We start from the raw sequence: 21499 nt of genomic DNA, 5'->3' as shown, positions 1-21499 counted from the left end.
ATAAAAATTCCTCCTGTCAGAAAAAAAAAAAATCTCAAGTGCATAATTTCCAAAAAGATACTGTAGTAAATAGAATTATGGTTTCTTTTAAAGGATAAAGAAACTTTAAAATTTTATTTACTGCACTTTTTAAAAGTTCCACAACGAATGGAGAGGGTTTTGAAAACATCTGTTTACCAATTTCCTACTGGTAACAGAACCTCGGCAGCAATAACTAAATCACCTTAGTACTCTTCTCTGTGAAGCCATTAAGCCTAGAAACATGCTGTTTTTGGCAATACAGAAATCAAAGTGGTAGCACAGCAGAGCAGGTCTGTGTTAAAGAACAAAAATCCACAGGCTGCTTCAAATATCAACAAGGAACCCTGAAATTTTCTATCAATTTCTTTTCATGGCCTTGTGACATTTTCAACTTAAAACTATATTGCTTAACATCAAGGCACTTTGAGAGAGCTTCAGTTGGAAAAGGTAATTTTTGAGTGAGATTCAGCAGAAAAAGGTAATTTTTCAGAGAGGTTCACTGGAAAAAGGTAATTTTCAGAACCAATTGCTGCATTCTTTTGCTGTTATTTTGTCTCTTTTCTAAGTAGCCCTAATGTCATTCATGGGCACTCTATGTCAATACATCCGTACTGGCTAAGTCGTTTGTGCAAAGCAAGTTTACAGAAACCGTAGCTTTAGGCTATGTTATTCCAGGGCTGTGAAGATCAAACAATGCAATTTCACTTGGAAGTTTCATCAATTTTGCATCAATGTTGATGCTTGAGCTGAAGGCCTGCACCCAGAATCATAATTTCAGCCACAAAAATTTTGTTTTTGATGGAGAATCTAATTTCATATGATGATCATTGTTTGGTAATACCGTGGCTCTGTAATGCAGCTCTGTAAACCTCTAGTGCTGACCCAGTGATTGATGGGCAAGCCGTGGAGGGGCTTAATAACTGATCTAGACTGCATCAATTTATACTGTTTTGAGATACTAAAGAAAAAATAACTAGTCTTAGAATGCATGTTATTATATGTTATTTGTATAAGTGGGTGAACAAGTGTCCTTGAAAGCTGAGACCTTTCATCTCCTCATTTTCTGAGAGCTTCAATCTTTAGAAAGAAAATTATGCAATTCAGCTTTAATGGTTTGAAATGAAGACTCTGAAATTATCAGGCATCTCTTATATTTCTCCTTTGATTATATCCCATGGAGAAAATGAACAAAAAACCTCCTTCAATGCAAGATGTGAAAGCTGAGAGGCATAAAAAGAAACATTTTAAAGCCTTCCCCCATTTTAAAGTAAAAGAGCAAACTTTAACAGGCTAGCATTTTATTCTTCCCTTTAAATTACATGTACTTAATTTCAAGAGAATATTAATAGCTGTCTTTTCATTAATTTCTTTGTTTTATAATTTAGCCTTTGTGTAAGAAATTGTAAAGTAGAGAAGTTCATACTCATTGGTGATAGAAACATGTAGTCAACACAGTTGGGATACTTTCAATTCTACCTCTCCTGATAAGAAACATCATTTTTTCTCTCTAAAGGGTTTTACTAACCACCCCCTTGACCCTACCCTCAACAGCACTGTGGATTAAATAAAGTCAAATGGTGATCAATTTCTATTTAAAACAACTATCTTTTGTAATAAGAAAAAATGGTATTTCATCAAATCTTAACTACCTTCCAGGTAATTTGTTATTTATAACCACTGACAGAAAAATTAAGTGAACCAACTGTAATCAGCTTTTTGCTTTCCATCTAAATAGATTTTTCTCTATCCATATTGTGTATAAACCAGTTACTGGTCTGCTTTTAAAGTTGGAATTGATAACCAGTGGTATCAATAATAACTCGCTGAATGTGTACCACAATACAATTCATCATCAATCACTTAAAAAAATTCCTGCTAGTCAGAGTATATGCAGAAGGTTCCCCAAGCAATTTACCTTATCTATTTTCAATTACCTACCTTACTTACAAGGACTTTTTGTCAGCCAGCACATAAATATTTTATTAAGTAGAAATTTTGTTTAGTTTTGTTTTTGTCAAGATATAACATTTAATGATTCTAAAACTTTGTTAAGAGAGTACATCTCATGTTAAGTGTTCTTATCACAAAAAGCGGGGAACATGAAACATTTGGAGGTAATGGTTTATTACCTTGATTGTGGTGATGAGTTCATGGGTCCACATCCGTCATAGGTCTAAACTCATCAAATTGTATCCAATAAATATGTGCAGTTTTTTGTCCATCAGTTATACACTGATGAAGCTGTATTTTTTTAAAAAAATAAAGCCTCCTTGGAAGTTCAGGCTGAAAGCCAATAAAAAGTAACATACCATTTAAAGTTTTTGTTTACTGCATTTTATCCACTACAAATGTGAGTGACCTTTATCAATAATCTGCATTTCCAACCCATTAAACATCTCTCCCCCATTAACCTGATAGCTGTTAACCCTGCTAGTGGTCTTGGCAGGCCGGTGTTTCCATTCGTGTGGATTCTGGATTAGCCTGAGAATAGCTGTCGTAATGGAAGATGGGTAATCCTGGGAAAGACTATGTGAAGTGACTGATGGGCAGGTAATGACATGAACTGGCAAAGATGTGTGCCCGTGCCTTAGACATTCAGATCTTTTGGAAAGCCAAGATTAAGCCAACACTTGCAACTATAGCACAGAATGGAAGGACCAGAGTTTTGCAATCACTTAGACTCAACGGTGGTTGAGTCCCGGCTCTGCCGCTCGCTGGCCGTGCAACTTCTGGCACATTACTCACCCCTTCATGGCTTCAGTGTAGCTCTTTTTATCCAAAATGGTTATGATACAACTTACTGTAGACGATTGTTATGAAGTCAAATGGGACACTATATTGATGTGCCCAGTCCATAGTCTCACAAATGGCAAACAACAGTAGCTATCATTAAGGTATGCATCAAAATGTGGAGACAAAACACAAGCGGCTAAAAATTGAAAGGTAGCCTGAATGGATATTGCACATAGGACATCAGAGCACAATTTATTATAATAATATTCCATTCTATATTGGTGATAATACTTGCTAGTCTAAATTTATTATTCAGTTAAAGTAATTTTTGATGACTACAAGGTGTGTTCGCCTTTGGTGATTTGCTTGGTACCAGAAGATGTACTCCGATTCTGAGTTTTAGAGGCTACAGAGGAAAGGGCTTGCTTCACTCTCCAGGAGAAAATGTTTCACTCTCAGTGGACTGAGAATGACTTGACATAAAGCAGAGTTGCACACATCACACCTCTTTACATTTCCAATGTATAGAATACCTTTGGCACATAGTAGGGATTCTGTAAATGCTCATTGAAATGACCGATTGGATGTGATGTGATGGGATAGGGTTGTCAGATGGATTTCCCCAGAAGCCATGGCATGAGCACATTTAATGTGAGATAATCTTATCACAAATTCCTTTTAATATCTCAGTAACCATTTCCACCCCATGCTCAATTTTCCTTATAACTAAATGTGCTGTCCTTATTAAGAAAACTTGTGTGGTTTATTTTTCTCTTTCAAATTTTAGGTTTTTAAATATTTTTTATGATTATTTTTGGTGAAGCTATGCCTTTAAATTCATGCTCATTTTAAAATAAAAATTAAAAAAAATTTATATTTCATAATTTGCAATGTTTTAGTCCAGGTGATGGGAGCCCTCCAGATGTTAGACCTGAACTGTTTCACAGATACAATATAGATTCCACAAGATAGATATAATGTATATAAATAAATATAAACATATAAAATTTACATAAATTTATACCTATATAAACATATTCATATATAAGTATGATTATATGGAGGTAAATAAACAGAGTTTTCTTTCTTCTTATTTTCAAAGCTCTGTCTTTCAGCCTATGAGTCATTCTTGTCATTAAAATACAAAGTGAAATCTTGCCAGGCTTGTATCTTAGGTGAGTTTCCCATATTTCTCTTTAAGACCTGTCCACACGTTTCGCCTCCAACAGCCCAACAAAGGGAGGCTGTCACTTATCCTAGCCAGATGACTCAAAGGCCAAAGGACCAATCTACATAGGCAAAATGATTCACCATGCTGGCAAGACCTTGGTGTATTTTTACAGAGAAATGTGAGTTTTAACCAGGCTTAATTCTTTCTAGGTTTGTAAATGGAAAAAAAAACAAGACATTTCTTGAGACAATTTGATGAGTGATGAGATTTCTATAATTTGTCAACCATCAGCCTACCTGAATCTGTGGATTTCTCAAGTGCTGCTTTCCTTTGTTTTGGTAGACAACATGCCATTTTGTTCTGTTTTGTTTTGTTTTCCTTGCTTTTTAATTGAGATTTGAAGGATGTTTACTTTCTTCTAAAATCTACTGTGACTTATTAAACTTGGCTGCTGTCCCAGGCTATCATTTGTAACCAAGTTTAGATTCAGAAGAGGTAGAACTAGGAGTAATTCAATTAAAACAAAGGAGAAAACCCTGCCTATCCTTTCTCTTGGACTTGCACTTTGGGGCTATGGGAAGTGTGGAGTTTTAGCAATTACACCTGAGTTAGCAGGGAAAAAAAAGACTCTTTCCATCTATAGAATTCACCTCCTTCTTGCTTCTGCTATTCAGTTTAGAGCCACAGGGACACCATCCATCAAAAGAACCTTTCCTGAAGAGGAGAATCTTGTTAGGGCTGGCTGTCAACTTGAGAAAACTAATGCATGGTATTGAACAACAAAATGATTTTATACTGCTTTTCTCCTTCTCTTCTACTGAGCAGACCATTAAGAAGAAAGGCCGACAGATGTTTGGCAAGCGACTAAAAATAGAAAAAAAACCTGCTTTAAATATCAAGTGTGCTGTTTGATTCCTGAGTGAAAGAATATCTCTAGCATCTGCACAAAATGAAATTCATATTTGAGGCCAGGGTCTGACTCAGATTTGGCAGTTGAAATGTGAACTGGTGGACAGTTCCTTTAGCCAAAAGACTTAATCACTTTTTAAAATTACTTTCTTTTCCACAGCCAGATTATGTCAAAATGTGTATCTTCTACTACCGATCTGGGTGTATATTATGTCCTATGTTTGCTCAACTTAGAGTCAGAAAGATCGATTAGTGGGTTTGAGTCTGCAAAATAGTCTCAAGGCATTTTATTTTCTGCTTGCTGTGTTCTTTTTATCTTCTCTTCAATGTAGCATTCCGTTCCCCCTTTATGCTATGGTACTAGCTGAATGCTGATGACCCAATAGTACAATAACAGCCAAGTTGCATTTAATGGTAATCTGGTGGCCACAGCTGTGTGGTTACCCACTGATACTGAACCAAGCCCCCGGAGCAAAAGTTTTCATTCTTATTATACCAGAGAGAAAATTCTTGAAATCATTCATCCTTCAAGTTTCAGTTTCCATCCTGCCTCCTTAAAACTACCCTAAGGACCCTATGATGTTCCCTCTCTCCCCTCAGTGGCTGTAGCTCTCTCCTTTTCTTTCTACTACACATTCATCACCTAATATTTTGTACTGCTTTCTTAATTGGCAATAAATGCTGGCAAGGCTTTCCCTGTCTGTGCACAATAAATAAATATTTGCTGATTAATTAAATAGCTTGTCCTGGGCAGGGTGGCCTAAAGGTGGATTTGGTTGGTAGAATGGTAGTTCTTAATTTTTTGAAGGGGACAGAGACACTTTAAGAAATATGCAAATTGAAAACCTTTGTAGCAAAAAGTGCACATGTGTACATATACAAAAATCCTTGAATATAGTTTCAAAGTGTTCTCTGACTCCCCCTGAAGGCTGTCTTAGGAACCTTGGTTAAGAGCCTTGCCACAAGTGGACATTGTTCAGTGTCAAGAGGCCTGCGAGGACTCTTGGGAGTGAGGAAGGGGCCACCTACTGGCTTCCTTCATAGCTGGCAAAAAACAGCCTGCTCAGTTCACAAGTGTACATTTTCTGTAAGCCTCTAAGGTGATGCACTTTTATGAAAACATTTTTATCTACAAGCTTGTGAGGCAACAATATATAGTAAAAAGAACAACTGAATTTACACAAATTGGATCTGAATATGAATCCAGTTTCTACCATCTTAGTTTCTTTTGTTTTCTATTCTTTTCTCTTGTTTATTAATAGACCTTAATTTTAATTAACCTTAATTTAAATTTTTAATGTTTTATCTTTAATCTTATATATTTATGGGTGGGTTGACGAGGAAAGAAGACATGTTGATCAAAGGGTAAAACGTTTCAGTTAGATAGGAGGAATAAGTTCTGGTGACCTTTGCACAGTGTGGTTACTATAGTTAATAATAATGTATTGCATATTTCAAAACAGCTAAAAGAAAGGACTTTAACTATTCTCACCACAAAGAAATGATAAATATTTGAGGTAATGGGTAATGGCTAATTAACCCAAGTTGATCATTCCACAATGGACCTTAGTTTTCTTATCTCAGACAGAGTTGTAAATGCACTTAATACTGTCTTAATCTCTTCCCGGGGAAGAGGGGATACTGAACGCAGTCCCTGGGCAGAAATTGTTAGGGCTGGACAGGCTTAGTAGTGGCAGAACATGGAGTGAACAGTGAAGCAAAGTAACAGGAGACCTGGTCAAAACAACAATGGCACCCTCAGGATATTCTCTGGCAGCAGATAGAATTTGTTCCTGATCATATGTGTAAGAGAACACCCTGGAGGGCTCCCAGAAACACAGGAGGGGCAAAGCTCTTCATCAGCAAATTAAAAAACTGGGATCGTGATTTTTTTTAACTCTTCCTTTTTAAAAAAATTATTTTAAAATTTATTTTTTCAGAAGCTATTGGGGTACAGGTGGTATTTTGGTTACATGAGTAAGTTCTTTAGTGGCAATTTGTGAGATTTTGGTGCAACCATCACCTGAGCAGTATATACTGCACCCTATTTGTAGTCTTTTATTCCTTGCCCCCCTCCTAACCTTCTCCCCAAGTCCCCAAAGTCCATTGTGTCATTCTTATTGCCTCTGCGTCTTCATAGCTTAACTTGCACATATCAGTGACAACATACGATGTTTGATTTTTTGCTCCTGAGTTACTTATTTAGAATAATAGTCTCTAATCTGATCCAGATCACTGCAAATCCTGTTAATTCATTCCTTTTTATGGCTGAGTAGTATTCCATCATATAAATATGTGTGTGTGTGTGTGTGTGTATATGTATATGTGTGTGTGTGTGTGTGTGTGTGTGTGTGTGCGCGCGTGTACAAAGCATTTTCTTTATCCACTTGTTGATTCATGGGCTTTTGGGTTGGTTCCACTATTTTGCAGTTGTGAATTGTGCTGCTATGACTATGCATGTACAAGTGTCTTTTTCTTATAATGACTTCTTTTCCTCTGGGTAAACACCCAGTAGTGGGGTTGTTGAATCAAATAGTAGTTCTACTTTTAGTTCTTTAAGGAATCTCCACACTGTTTTCCATAATGGCAGTACTAGTTTACCTTTTCACCAGCAGTGAAGAAGTGCTCCCTGATCACCGCATTCACACCAACATCTACTGTTTTTAATTTTTTTTATTATGGCCATTCTTGCAGGAGTAAGGTGGTATCACATTGTGATTTTGATTTGCATTTCCCTGATCATTAGTGATGTTGAGCATTTGCTTATATATTTGTTGGCCATTTGTGTATTTTGTCTATTGAGAATTTTGTCTTTTGAGAATTGTCTATTCATGTCCTTAGCTCACTTTTTGATGGGATTTTTTTTTCTTACTGATTTGTTTGTTTGTTGTAGATTCTAGATATTTGTTTTTTGTCAGATGCACAGATTTTAAAGATTTTTTTCCCACTCTGTGGGTTGTCTATTTACTCTGCTGACTGTTCCTTTTGTCATGCAAAAGCTCTTTAGTTTAATTAAGGCCCAGCTATTTATCTTTGTTTTTATTGCATTTGCTTTTGGGTTCTTGGTCATGAAATTCTTGCCTAAGTCAATGTCTAGAAGGATTTTTCCAATGTTATCTTCTAGAATTTTTACAGTTTCGAGTCTTAAATTTAGGTCCTTAATCCATCTAAAGTTGATTTTTGTATAAGGTGAGAAATGAAGATGCACTTTCATTCTCCTACATGTGGCTAGCCAATTATCCTAGCACCATTTGTTGAAAAGGGATTCCTTTCCCCACTTTATGTTATTGTTTGCTTTGTTGAAGATCACTTAGCTGTATTTGGATTTATTTCTGAGCTTTCTGTTCCACATAATTGGAACTAAATCACTTCTCAGCAAATGCAAAAGAATGGAAATCATAACAAACAGTCTCTCAGACCACAGTGCAATCAAATTAAAACTCAGGATTAAGAAACTAATTCAGAACCGCACAACTTCATGGAAACTGAACAACTGGCTTTTGAATGTTGACTGGATAAATAATGAAATGAAGGCAGAAATAAAGATGTTCTTCGAAACCAACGAGAAGGAAGACACAAAATACCAAAATCCCTGGGATGTATTTAAACCAGGATCTAGAGGAAAATTTATAGGAATAAATGTACACATGAGAAGCAAGGAAAGATAGAAAATCGGCACCCTATCATCAAAATTGAAAGAGCTAGAGGAGCAAGATCAAAAAATCTCAAAGTCTAGCAGAAGACAAGAAATAACTGAGATCAGAGTAGAAGTGAAGGAGATAGAGGTACAAACAAACCCTTCAAAAAATCAATAAATCCAGGAGCTGGTTTTTTGAAAAGATCATCAAAATAGACAGACCGCTAGCCAAATTAGTAAAAAAAAAAAAAAAAAAAAAAAGAAAGAAAGAAAAAAGTCAAATAGATGCAATAAAAAACAATAAAAGGGATATCACCACAGATTCCACAGAAATACAAACCACCATCAGAGATTACTACAAACAACTCTATACACATAAAACAGTAAACCTGGAAGAAATGGATAAATTCCTGGAAACTTGCACCCTCCCAAGCCTAAACCAGGAAGAAGTCGAAACCTTGAATAGACCGATAACAAGGGCTGAAGTTGAGGCAGCAATTAATAGCCTACCAACCAAAAAACGCCCAGGTGCAGACGGGTTCACAGCCAAATTCTACCTGACATACAAAGAGGAGCTGGTCCCACTCCTTCTGAAACTATACCAAACAATCCAAAAAGAGGGAATCCTTCACAAATCATTTTATAGACCGACATCATCCTGATACCAAAACCTGGTAGAGACTTGACAAAAAAAAGAAAACTTCAGGCCAATATCCATGATGAACATAGATGCAAAAATCTTCAATAAAATACTGGCAAACTGATTGCAACAGCACATCAAAAAGCTTATCCATCACGATCAAGTAGGCTTCATCCCGGGGATACAAGGCTGGTTCAACATACACAAGTCTATAAACGTAATCCACCACAAAAACAGAAGCAAAGACAAAAACCACATGATTATCTCAATAGATGCACAGAAGGCCTTCAACAAAATTCTACAGACCTTTATGCGAAAAACTCTCAATAAACTAGGTATTGACAGAACATATCTCAAAATAATAAATGCAATTTCGACAAACCCACAGCCAATATCGTACTGAATGGGCAAAAACTGGAAGCATTCTCTTTGAAATCTGGCACCAGACAAGGATGCCTTCTCTCAGCACTCCTATTCAATATAGTATTGGAAGTTCTAGCCAGACGAATCAGGCAAGAAAAAGAAACAAAGTGTATTAAATCAGGAAAGAAAGAAGTCAAGTTGTCTCTGTTTGCAGACAACATGATTGTATATTTAGAAGATACCATTGTCTCAGCCCAAAATCTCCTGAAACTGATAAGCAACTTCAGCAATGTCTCAGGATACAAAATCAATGTGCAGAAATAACAAGCATTCCTATACACCAGTAACAGACTTAAAGAGAGCCAAATCGAGAATGAACTGCCATTCACAATTGCTACGAAGAGAATAAAATACCTAGAAATACAACTAACAAAGGATGTAAAGGACCTCTTCAAGGAAGACTACAAACCACTGCTCAAGGAAATAAGAGAGGACAGATGGAAAAAACATTCCATACTCCTGGTTAGGAAGAATCAATATTGTGAAAATGGCCATACTGCCCAAAATAATTTATACATTCAATACTATCCCCATCAAACTACCTATGACCCTCTTCACAAAACTGGAAAAAAAACACTTTAAACTACATATGGAACCAAAAGAGAACCCTCATAGCCAAGTCAATTCTAAGCAAGAAGAGCAAAGCTGGAGGCATCACACTACCTTACCTCAAACTATACTACAAGGCTACAGTAATCAAAACAGCATGGCACTGGTACCAAAACAGAAATATAGACTAATGGAACAGAACAGAGGCCTCAGAGGCAACACCACACATCTACAACCATCTGATCTTTGACAAACTTGAGAAAAACAAGCAATAGGCAAAGGATTCCCTGTTTAATAAATGGTGTTGGGGAAACTGACTAGCCATGTGCAGAAAGCTGAAACTGGACCCCTTCCTGACACCTTACACTAAAATTAACTCCAGATGGATTAAAGACAAACATATGACCTAACACCATAAAAACCCTAGAAGAAAACCTAGGCAAAACAATTCAGGACATAGGCATAGGCAAGGACTTCATGACTAAAACACCAAAGGCATTGGCAACAAAAGCCAAAATAGGCAAATGGGACCTAATTAAACTCCAGAGCTTCTGTACAGCAAAATGAACAATCATTAGAGTGAACCAGCAACCAACAGAGTGGGAAAAAATTTTTGCAATCTACCCATCTGACAAAGGGCTAATATCCAGAATCTACAAAGAACTGAAACAGATTTAAAAGAAAAAACAAACAAACCCATTCAAAAATGGGCAAAGGATATGAACAGACACTTTTCAAAGGAAGACATGTATGAGGCCAACGAACATATGAAAAAATGCTCATCACTGGTCATTAGAGAAATGTGAATCAAAACCACATTGAGATACCATCTCATGCCAGTTGGAATAGCAATCATTAAAAAATCTAGAGACAACAGATGCTGGAGAGGATGTGGAGAAATAGGAACACTTTTACCCTGTTGGTGGGAGTGTAAATTAGTTCAACCATTGTGGAAGACAGTGTGACAATTCCTCAAGGACCTGGAAATAAAAATTCCATTTGACCCAGCAATCCCATTACTGGGTATATATCCAAAGGATTATAAAGACACATGCACATGTATGTTCATTGCAGCTCTGTTTACAATAGCAAAGACCTGGAACCAACCCAAATGCCCATCGATGATAGACTGGGCAAGGAAAATGTGGCACATATACACCATGGAATACTATGCAGCCATAAAAAATGATGAGTTTGTGTCATTTGTAGGGACATGCATGAATCCGGAAACCATTATTCTCAGCAAGCTGACACAAGAACAGAAAGTCAAACACTGCATATTCTCACTCATAGGTGGCTGTTGAACAGTAAGAACACATGGACACAGGGAGGGGAGCATCACACAGTGGGGTCTGTTGAGGGGTATAAGGGGAGGCTCAGTGTGGGGTAGGGAGTTGGGGAGGGATAATATGAGGAGAAATGCCAGATATAGGTGACCAGGATGGAGGCAGTAAACCACTTTGCCATGTATATACCTATGCAACAATCCTGCATGTTCTGCACATGTACCCCAGAACCTAAAGTGCAATAAAATATTTTTAAAAAGAAAACAGAGTGAGAGGAAATATTTGTAGCATATATATCAAATAACTTCTATCCAAAGAATATAAAAGACTCTTAAACTGAATAACAAGATAAACACCTCAATTATAAATGGGCAACATGTTAAACAGATATTTTATATAAGATATAAACATGGCCAGTAAGCACATTAAAAATATTCCACATCATTATTCACTAGAGAGATTCAAATTAAAGTCACAATGAGATACCAGTTAACATATGCTAGAATAAATATCATTAAGAAGTTTGACCATACAAATGTTTATGAACTGGAACTGTTTATAGAAATGTAAAATGGTATAAGTGCTCTGTAAATTCATTTGGCATTTCTTTAAATGTTAGATACACAACCACCATATGATCCAAACATTCTACTCCTAGGTATTTACCTGAAGTGAAATGAAAGTCTTTGTCCTCATTAAAACTTGTACACATGTGCATATAACTTTACCTGTAATAATCAAAACCTGGAATCCCAAATGTCCATCAACAGGAGAATGCATTAACAAATTGTGGTACATCCATATTATAGAATGCTTCTTAGCAATAAAACAGAATGAAATGTGTTTGGCATATGCAACAACATATATGAGTCTAAAATCATTATGCAGGTGAAGTAAGACAGATAAAAAGAAACAAAACATAGAATTCTAGGAAATGCAATCTAATCTATAGTGTCAGAAAGCAGAGCCTGGTGGTCTAGGAAGAGAGGGGCCACACGGGGATATTTTGGGGATGGTGGAAATATTTGTATATTTATTGTAGTGGTTGTTTCAAAGGTGGAATTCTTCAATTAGTATCACTGAGCCTAAATCAAGCTGTCAGCAGGGCTGTACTCTCTCAGAGGATGTAGGGGAGAATTTATTTCTTGCCTTTTCCAGCTTCTGGTAGCTGCCAGCATTACTTGGCTTGGGAGGAGGGATCACATCACCCCAATCTTCAAAGCCAACATCTTCAAATCTCTTTCTTTTCTGTACTTCTCCTCTGTGTGTGTGTGTGTGTCAAACCTCCCTCTGCCTCCCTCTCAAAAGGATATATCTGGTTGTATTTAGGGCCCACCTGCATAATGCAGGATTTTCTCCACATCTCAAAATCCTTAATTTAATCACATTTGCAAAGACTCTTTTCCCAAATTAGGTAACTTTTACAGGCTCCAGGGATAAGGAACTATCTTTAGGGACCATTATTCAACATCCACAGCATACATCTTGTTTGTTGCAATATTTTTGTATTTTGTTTTCTTTGCATTTGATTCTCTAAATATCTTGAAATTGTATAAATAATAAATGAATTTATTTTCATTAAAAATTCAGACAATATAAAATGTTACAAAATAGCAATCAAAGTCCACTGTGATAATGGCCAACACTATGTGAAAATAGGCCTCCTTTACAGATAGCAAATTCAGGCAAATTCAGCTCCAAACACTAGACTTGTGAGACCCAAACAGGAGCATAATTTAATTTACAGTAACTAGTCTCAATAATTTAGTGTTCATCCTTCTAGATCCCTTACTTTAAATTTTATAAGGTATATTTGCAATTTTATATAGTTACATACCATATGTGCGTGTAAATGTGTGTATGGGTTTCAGCTTTTAGAAATGAGAAAAATACTATTCATTTTGTTCTGCAATTTGTTCTTTTCCTTAACAGTGCTCTTGGAGATATTTCTGTGTCAATGCATAAGATTCTACCACCTTTGCATAACAATTGACCCTTGAACAACACGGGTTTGAAATGCAAGTTTCCAGTTATATGTGGACTTTCATTCACCTCTGCCACCCCAGACACCAAGTCCAACCCCTCCTTTTCTTCCCCCTTTTCAGCCTACTCAATGTGACGATGATGAAAATGAAAACTCTTATGATGATCCACTTCCACTTAATAAATAGTAAATATAGTTCTCTTTTTGTGACTTTCTTAGTAATTTTTAAAAAATTTCCATTTTTCTGGATACATAGTAGGAGTGTATATTTATGGGGTACATGAGATGATTTCATACAGGCTTGCAGTCTGAAATAATCACATTGTAGAAGATGGGTTATCCCTCCCTTTAAGCATTTATCCTTTGTGTTACAAACAATCCAATTATACTCTTTCAGTTATTTTGAAATATTCAATTAAATTATTATTGACTAGAGTCACCCTGTTGTGCTATCAAATATTAGTCCTTATTCATTCATTCAAATTAATTTTTGTACCGATTATCCCCACCTCCACTTGACTCCCCCACTCTCCTTCCCTTCTTCTGGTAACCATCCTTCTACTCTCTAACTCCATGGATTCAATTGTTTTGATTTTTAGATCCCACAAATAAGTGAGAACTTGCAATGTGTCTTTCTGTGCCTGGATTATTTCACTTAACATAATGACCTCCAGTTCCATCCATATTGTTGCAAATGACTGAATCTCATTCTTTTTTTTATGGCTGAGTAGTAAGCCGTCATGTTTAAATACCACATTTTCTTTATTCATTCATCTGTTGATTTAGGTTGTACATTTAGGTTGCTTCCAAATCTTGGTCATTGTGTATAGTACTGCAACAAACATGGGAGTGCAGATATCTCTTCCGTATGTTACTTTCTTTTCTTTTGTCTATATACCCAGCAGTGAGATAGCTGGATTTTATGGTAGCTCAATTTTTACTTTTCTGAGGAACCTCCAAACTGTTCTCCATAGTAGTTGCACAATTTACATTCCCATCAACAGTTTAAGAAGGTTCCAAATTCTCCACATTCTTGCCAGCATTTTATATTATCTGTCTTATGGATATAAGCCATTTTAATTGGTGTGAGATCATATCTCATTGTAGTTTTGATTTGCATTTCTCTGATGATCAGGGATGTTGAGCACCTTTTCATATGTCTGTTTTTAATGTCTCTTTTAAAAAATGTGTATTTAAATATTTTGCCCATTTTTTAATTGGATTATTAGATTTTTTCCTATAGAGTTGTTTGAGTTCCTTATATATTCTGGTTATCAATCCCCTGCAGATGGGCAGTTTACAAATGTTTTCTCTCATTCTGTGGGTTATCTCTTCATTTTGTTGATTGTTTCCTTTGCTGTGCAGGAGTTTTTAAACTTGATATGATCTCACTTGTCACTTGATCACTTGATATGATCTCACTTTGGTTGCCTGTGCTTGTGGGTATTATGCAAGAAATCTTTGCCCAGACAAACTCTCCTGGAGATTTTCTGCAGTATTTTCTTGTAGTAGTTTCATAGTTTGAAATCTTTAATAAGTCTTTAATTCATTTTGATTTATTTTTTTACATGGTGAGAAATAGGGGTCTAGTTTCATTCATCTGTATATAGATCCAGTTTTCCCAGCACCATTTATTAAAGAAACTATCCTTTCCCCAGTGTGTGTTTTTGGCACCTTTGTTGAGAATGAGTTCACTGTAGGTGTGTGGATTCATTTCTGGATTATATATTCTGTTCCATTGGTCTATGTGTCTGTTGTTATGCCAGTACCATACTATTTTGGTTACTATACCTCTGTATAATTTGAAGTCAGGAATTGTGAGTCCTCCAGTTTTTTTTTTTCCTTAGGATAGTTTTGGCTCTTCTGGATATTTTTCTGGTTTCATATAAATTTTAGGATTTTTTTTTTCTATTTCTGTGAAGAATGTCATTGGTATTTTGATAGGGGTTGCATTAAATCTGTAGATTGCTTTATGAACATTTTGACAATATTGATTCTTCCAATTCATGAGCATGAAATATATTTTCATTTTTTTATTGTCTTATTCAATTTCTTTCATCAATGTTTTACAGTTTTCATTATAGAGGTCTTTCACTTTTTTGATTAGTTAACTCCTAGGTATTTAATGTTATTTGTGGCTATTGTAAGTGGGACTTTTTTAAATTGCTTTTTCAGTTTGGACACTGTTGCCATATAGAAATACTACTGATTTATGTTGATTTTGTATTCTATGATTTTACTGAATTTGTTTATCAGTTCTAATAGTTTTTGTTGTTGTTGTTGTTGTTTTGTAGAGTCTTTAGGTGTTTCCAAATATAAGACCACATCTGCAAACAAGGATAATTTGACTTCTTTATTTTCAATTTGGATGCCATTTATATCTTTCTCTTGTTGATTGGTCTAGCTAGAACTTCCAGTACTATGTTGAATAACAGTGGTGAAAGTGGGCATCCTTGTTGTGCTCCAGATCTCGGAGGAAAGGCTTTCACTTTTTCCCCATTCAGTATGTTACTAGTTGTGGAACTGTCTTATATGTCTTTTATTATATTGAGGTTATGTTTTTATCATTCATTCTGCTGGTATGATGTATCACAATGATTGACTTGCATGTGTTGAACCATCCTTGCATCCCAGAAATAAATCCCACTTGGTCATAATAAACAATCTTTTAAATGTTTTGTTGAATTCAGTTTGCTAATATTTTGTTGAGGATTTTTGCATTTATATTTATCAGGGTTATTGGTCTGTGGTTTTCGTGTGTGTTTGCGTGTGTGTGTGTAAATTTAAAGTGTCTTTAGTATTGGTATCAGGGTAGTATTGGCTTTGTAGAATGAGTTTGGAAGAATTCTCCCTTTATTTTTTGAAATAGTTTGAATAGAATTAGTATTAATTCTTTTTTAAATGTCTGTTGGAATTTAGCAGTGAAGTCTTTTGGGTTCCAGGATTTTCTTCACTGGGATACTTTTTATGACAGTTTTGATCTTATTACTTGTAATTGGTCTCTTCAAGTTTTGGATTTCTTCATGGTTCAATTTTGGTAGATTGTATATATCTAGGAATTGGTCCATTTCGCCTAGATTTTCCAAAATGTTGGCCTATAGTTCCTTTATAGTAGCCACTAATGAGTCTTTGAATTTTTGCATTATCAGTTGTAATGTCTTCTTTTTCATCTCTGACTTTATTTGATTTTTTTCTTTTTTTCTTAGTCTAGTGAAAGGTTTGTCTATTTTTTTTTTAATTTTTAAAGATCATCGTTGTTTCATTTATATTTTGTATTATTTTCTTCATTTGAGTTTCATTTATTTCTGCTCTAATCTTTTATTATTTCTTTTCTTCTACTATTTTTGGGTTTCATTTGTCCCTGCTTTTCTACTTCTTTAAGATGTATCTTTAGAAGTTCTTCTTTTTTGATGTAACATTTATAGCTATAAAGTTCTCTGTTAGTACTGCTTTCACTGTAACCCAAAGGTTCTGGTATGCTGTGTTTCCATTATCATGTTTCAATAAAATTTTCAATTTCCTTCTATATTCTTCGTTGCTCATTCCTGAATGACTCGCTGGTCATTCAGGAATGTATTGTTCAGTTTCCATGTATTTGTATAGTTCCCAAAATTCTCTTGTTATTGATTTCTAGTTTTATTCCATTGTGGTCAGAAAAGATGCTTTTTATTATTTCAATTTTTTGAATGTTTTAAGACTTGTTTTGTGATCTAGCATGGTCTATCCTTGAGAATGATCCATATGCTGAGGAAAAGTATGTGTATTCTGTGGCTGTTGGATGAAATGTTCTGTAAATATCGATTGGATCCTTTCGGTCTATATGGCAGATTAAGTCTGATGTTACTTACAGATCAATGAGTCTTGTTTTTTAAATTCATTCAGCCAGTCTATGTACTTTGATTGGAGAGTTCATTCCATTTATGTTCAATGTTATTAATAATAAGTAAGGACTTACTCTTGCCAATTTGTTATTTGTTTTCTGGTTTTCCATTCCTTCTTTCTTTCCCTCCTGTCTTCCTTTTAATGAAGGTGATTTTTTCTGGTGATTTAGTTTCTTGCTTTTTATTTTTTTTTTATACATTGTGTTTTTCGGTTTGAGGTTTCCATGAGGCTTGCACAAACTATTTGATAGTACTTTTTCAAACTTTTAAGTTCAGGGGTACATATACAGGTTTGTTACGTAGGTAAATCTGTGTCATGGAGGTTCATTGTGCGGGTTATTTCATTATCCAGGTATTAATCCTAGCATCCATTAGTTATTTTTCCTGTTCTTCTTCTTCATCCCACCTCCACCCTCTGATAGACCCTAGTGTGTATGTATGTTCTCCTCTATGTGTCCATGTGTTCTCATTATTTAGCTCTCACTTATAAGTGAGATCATGTGGTATTTGGTTTTCTGTTCCTGTGTTAATTTGCTAAGGATAATGACCTCTAGCTTCATCCATGTCCCTGCAAAGGACATGATCTTGCATAACCTATTATTTTAAGCTGGTAACAACTTAACATTTTGCATTAAAAAAAGCAAGCAAGCAAAAAGAAATGTAATAAACACTCTATGCCTTAACTTTGTCCCCCCACTTTTTAACTTGTGGTTTCTATTTATACCTTATTGTACTGACTATATCTTTAAAAATTGTTGTAGTTATTATTTTTGATTGGTTCATCATTTTGTCTTTCTACTTAAGGAAAGAGTAGTTTATACACCACACTTACAGTGTTGTAATATTCTGTGGTTTTCTCGTGTACTTACTATTGCCAGTGCATTTTGTACCTTCACATGATTTCTTCTTGTTCATTAACATTCTTTTCTTTCTGATTGAAGTACTCCCTTTAGTATTTCTTGTAGGACTTGTCTGGTGTTGATGAAATCTCTCAGCTTTTGTTTGTCTGAGAAAGTCTTTATTTCTCCTTCATGTTTGAAAAATATTTTCACTGGATATATTATTCTAGAGTAATAGACTTTTTTCCATCAGGACTTTAAATATATTGTGTCACTCTCTCCTGGCTCATAAGATTTCCTTTGATAGGTCTTCTGCGAGATGTATTGGAGCTCCATTGTATGTTACAGGCTTCTTTTTTCTTGCTGCTTTTAGAATCCTTTCTTTATCCTTGACCTTTGGAAGTTTGATTATTAAATACCTTGAGGCAGCCTTTTGGGGTTAAATCTGCTCTGTGTTCTATAGCCTTCTTGTACTTGGATATTGATATATTTCTTTAGGTTTGGGAAGTTCTCGTTATTATACTTTCGAGTAAATTTTCTACCCTTATCTCTTTCTCTACCTCTTCTTTACACTCAATAACTGTTAGATTTGCCCCTTTGAGGCTATTTTCTGAATCCTGTGCTTCACTGTTATTTATTTTTTCTTCTGTCTTTTCTGACTCTGTATTTTCAAATAGCTTGTCTTCAGGCTTACTAATTCTTTCTTCTTGATCAGTTCTGTGACTAAAAGACTAGTGCATTTTCAGTATGCCAGGTGCATTTTTCAACTTCAGAATTTCTGCTTGATTTTAAAAATTATTTTAACTCTTTTGTTAAATTTATCTGTTAGAATTCTGAATTTCTTTTTTGTGTTATCTTGATTTTCTTTGAGTTTCCTCAACACGGGTATTTTGAATTCTTTGTCTGAAAGGCCACATATCTCTGTTTATTTAGTTCATTTGGTGAAATCATGTTTTCCTTGGTTATCTTGGTTCTTGTAGTTGTTCATCTGCATCTGGGTATTGAATCTGTCCATTCAGGGCTGCCTTCTGGCCTAGGGCAGGTCCAGAAATGCCATCCAGGAATCAAGTCATGGAATCAGGGACCTCAAGAGCCTGCTTGGTGCACTACCACCCTGTGGCTAATCTGCTACCTAAGATGCATGACAAAGTCCCCTTGACTTTTCCCTCTGCTTTTCTCAAGCAGAAGGAGTCTCACCCCATAGCCTCCATAGCTAGAAATGTGTTGAGTCTTACCTGTAACTAGCAAGTCTCAGAATCTCACCCAAGGCCATTGATGTAGTATCTGGGTATCACTGCTGGTTATTCAGCACTGAAGTGTTCTTCAGTTAGCAGGTGATGAATCCTGCCAGGGCTGAGTCATTCCCTTCAAGGCAGAGAGTTCTTTTCTGGCCCAGGGTGTGTCTAGAAATGTCCAGGGACTAAGGCCTGGAAAGGGAGATTCATGACTCTAATCAGTGCTGTATCCTGCTGTGGCTGATCTGGTATTCAAGATACAAAACAAAATCCTTCTCACTCTTTCATCTCCTTTCCTCAAGCAGAAAAAAAGGGATCTCTTTTAGAGCCACAAGCTGTGCAGCCTGTAGTTAGGGGAAAGGTGATGCCAGCATTCAGTCATCCTGGCTAGTGTCTCAGCAGGTCACATTCCCCCTGCCCCAGTCCACTGTCTCTGGGCCCATTTTAGTCCTAGGACTTGCCTACGTGTTGTAGTTTTTGTGGTCTAGACCACCTTTCAATTTATTTTGAGCCCCAGAGCACTTTAGCCCACAGTAGTGAGGCTTGCAAAAACTCAAGTTCTAACTGCTGGTATTAGCAATTTCCATCTGCCTAGGGGTGGTTTAAACGCATCCTCTGTGGTCTGGTATCAGCTGAGTTTGGTCCCATTTTGCTTTCTGCTATAACAAGGGCAGCACTGAGTGTGATGCCTCACAATTGCTGGCTCTCCCTCTCCCCAGGGCACAGAAATGCTCTTCAGATCATGCTCCTACTGCCAGGGTATGGAGAAGGCATGGTGTTAGTAATTCAAGACTGTTTTTCCTACCTCTTTAGCGTCTTTTTCAGCAAAATGAAGCGAAAACCAGGTACTGTGAGTACTCATCTCATTTTTAGTTCTTACAAAGGTGCTTTTGTTGTGTGCGTATAGTGGTTAAATTGGTGTCCTTGGAGGCATGATCAATGGAAGCTTCCATTTTACCGTCTTGCTCCACCCTGCCTGCCTTAGTTACATTTTCTTGTTTCTAGCTTACTTTATGGTCAGAATACAATATATAGTATACATAACATACAAAATATATGTTCATTGTTATCAACTGTTTATGTTATTGGTAAGGCTTCCAGTCAATAGGTTTTGTGGGCATCAGAATTTATATGTGGCTTTTGGAACGTGCAGAAGGTTGATACCCCAACTCCTGAGTTGTCAACTGTATTTGATTACATCATTTATTTTGCCAGTCCCTTTTGTTGAATTGTAATTTGTCTGTCTTGCTCTGTTTTTGTTGTTGTTGTTGTTGTTTTGTTTTTTGCTACAATCATCAATGTTGCAGGAACATCCTACTGTAGTTTTGGGTACATGCACAAAACCCAAAGTTTAGATTCCTGGAAGTAGATTACCATGTCAAAAGATATGTACATTTTAAATTTTGATAGGTATTGTCAAGTTTTTTTCCTAAAACTGCTATTCTAATTTATACTTCTGCAATATCATATGAGAATGTTATTTTGCCTAAACATTTGTTACACTGGATATTTTTTTCTTTTTTTGACAATCTAATGGACAAAAGTAGTATCTTATTATTTTGATTATTATTTAATTGGTCGTTAATGAGACTGAACATATTTTAATGTACCCTGGTAATTTCTTTCTCTTTTTTGTGATTTTCCTTTTTATATTATTTGCCAATTTTTCCATTGTGTTGTTGTCTTTTTCTAGTTTATAGATTTTCTTGTTAATTTATAGAAGCTCTTTGTATTTTATATATTTTAACCATTTGCCTATTATTTGTGATAAAAGTGTTGTCTCCTTGTTTGTCCCTTATCTAATGCCTTGGCTTATGAATATTTAGAAGTTTTAAATTTTTATGTAGTCTGTCCATCTTTTACTTTATGAGTTGTAGCTTTCTTGAATTACTTAGGAAGAACAACCCACAGTAAAATTACTAAAGTAGTCTTTACATTTTTACCCAGTAGTATTCATTGCTTTATAGATTAGAAAGATACAAAGTCATTGAAAAAAAAAAATCACGTCAAATAAAATGATTTTTTAGTTGCTTTTTGAGAAAGTAGGTTCTAGAGCCAGGCTGTCTGGGCTTCTTTCTAGCTGTATGACCTTGGACAAGTTACTTAACCTTTCTGTGCTTCATTTTCTCCATCTGTAAAATAAGGTTAATAATAGTACCTGTTTCATGGAATCATTATGGGGAAGTTAATA

The sequence above is a fragment of the Sapajus apella genome, unplaced genomic scaffold, assembly GCF_009761245.1.
Source record: "Sapajus apella isolate SASKATOON/1434 unplaced genomic scaffold, GSC_monkey_1.0 scaffold64, whole genome shotgun sequence".
Taxonomy (NCBI): domain Eukaryota; kingdom Metazoa; phylum Chordata; class Mammalia; order Primates; family Cebidae; genus Sapajus; species Sapajus apella.
The sequence above is the reverse complement of the archived record's forward strand: the minus strand, read 5'-3'. Positions refer to the sequence as shown.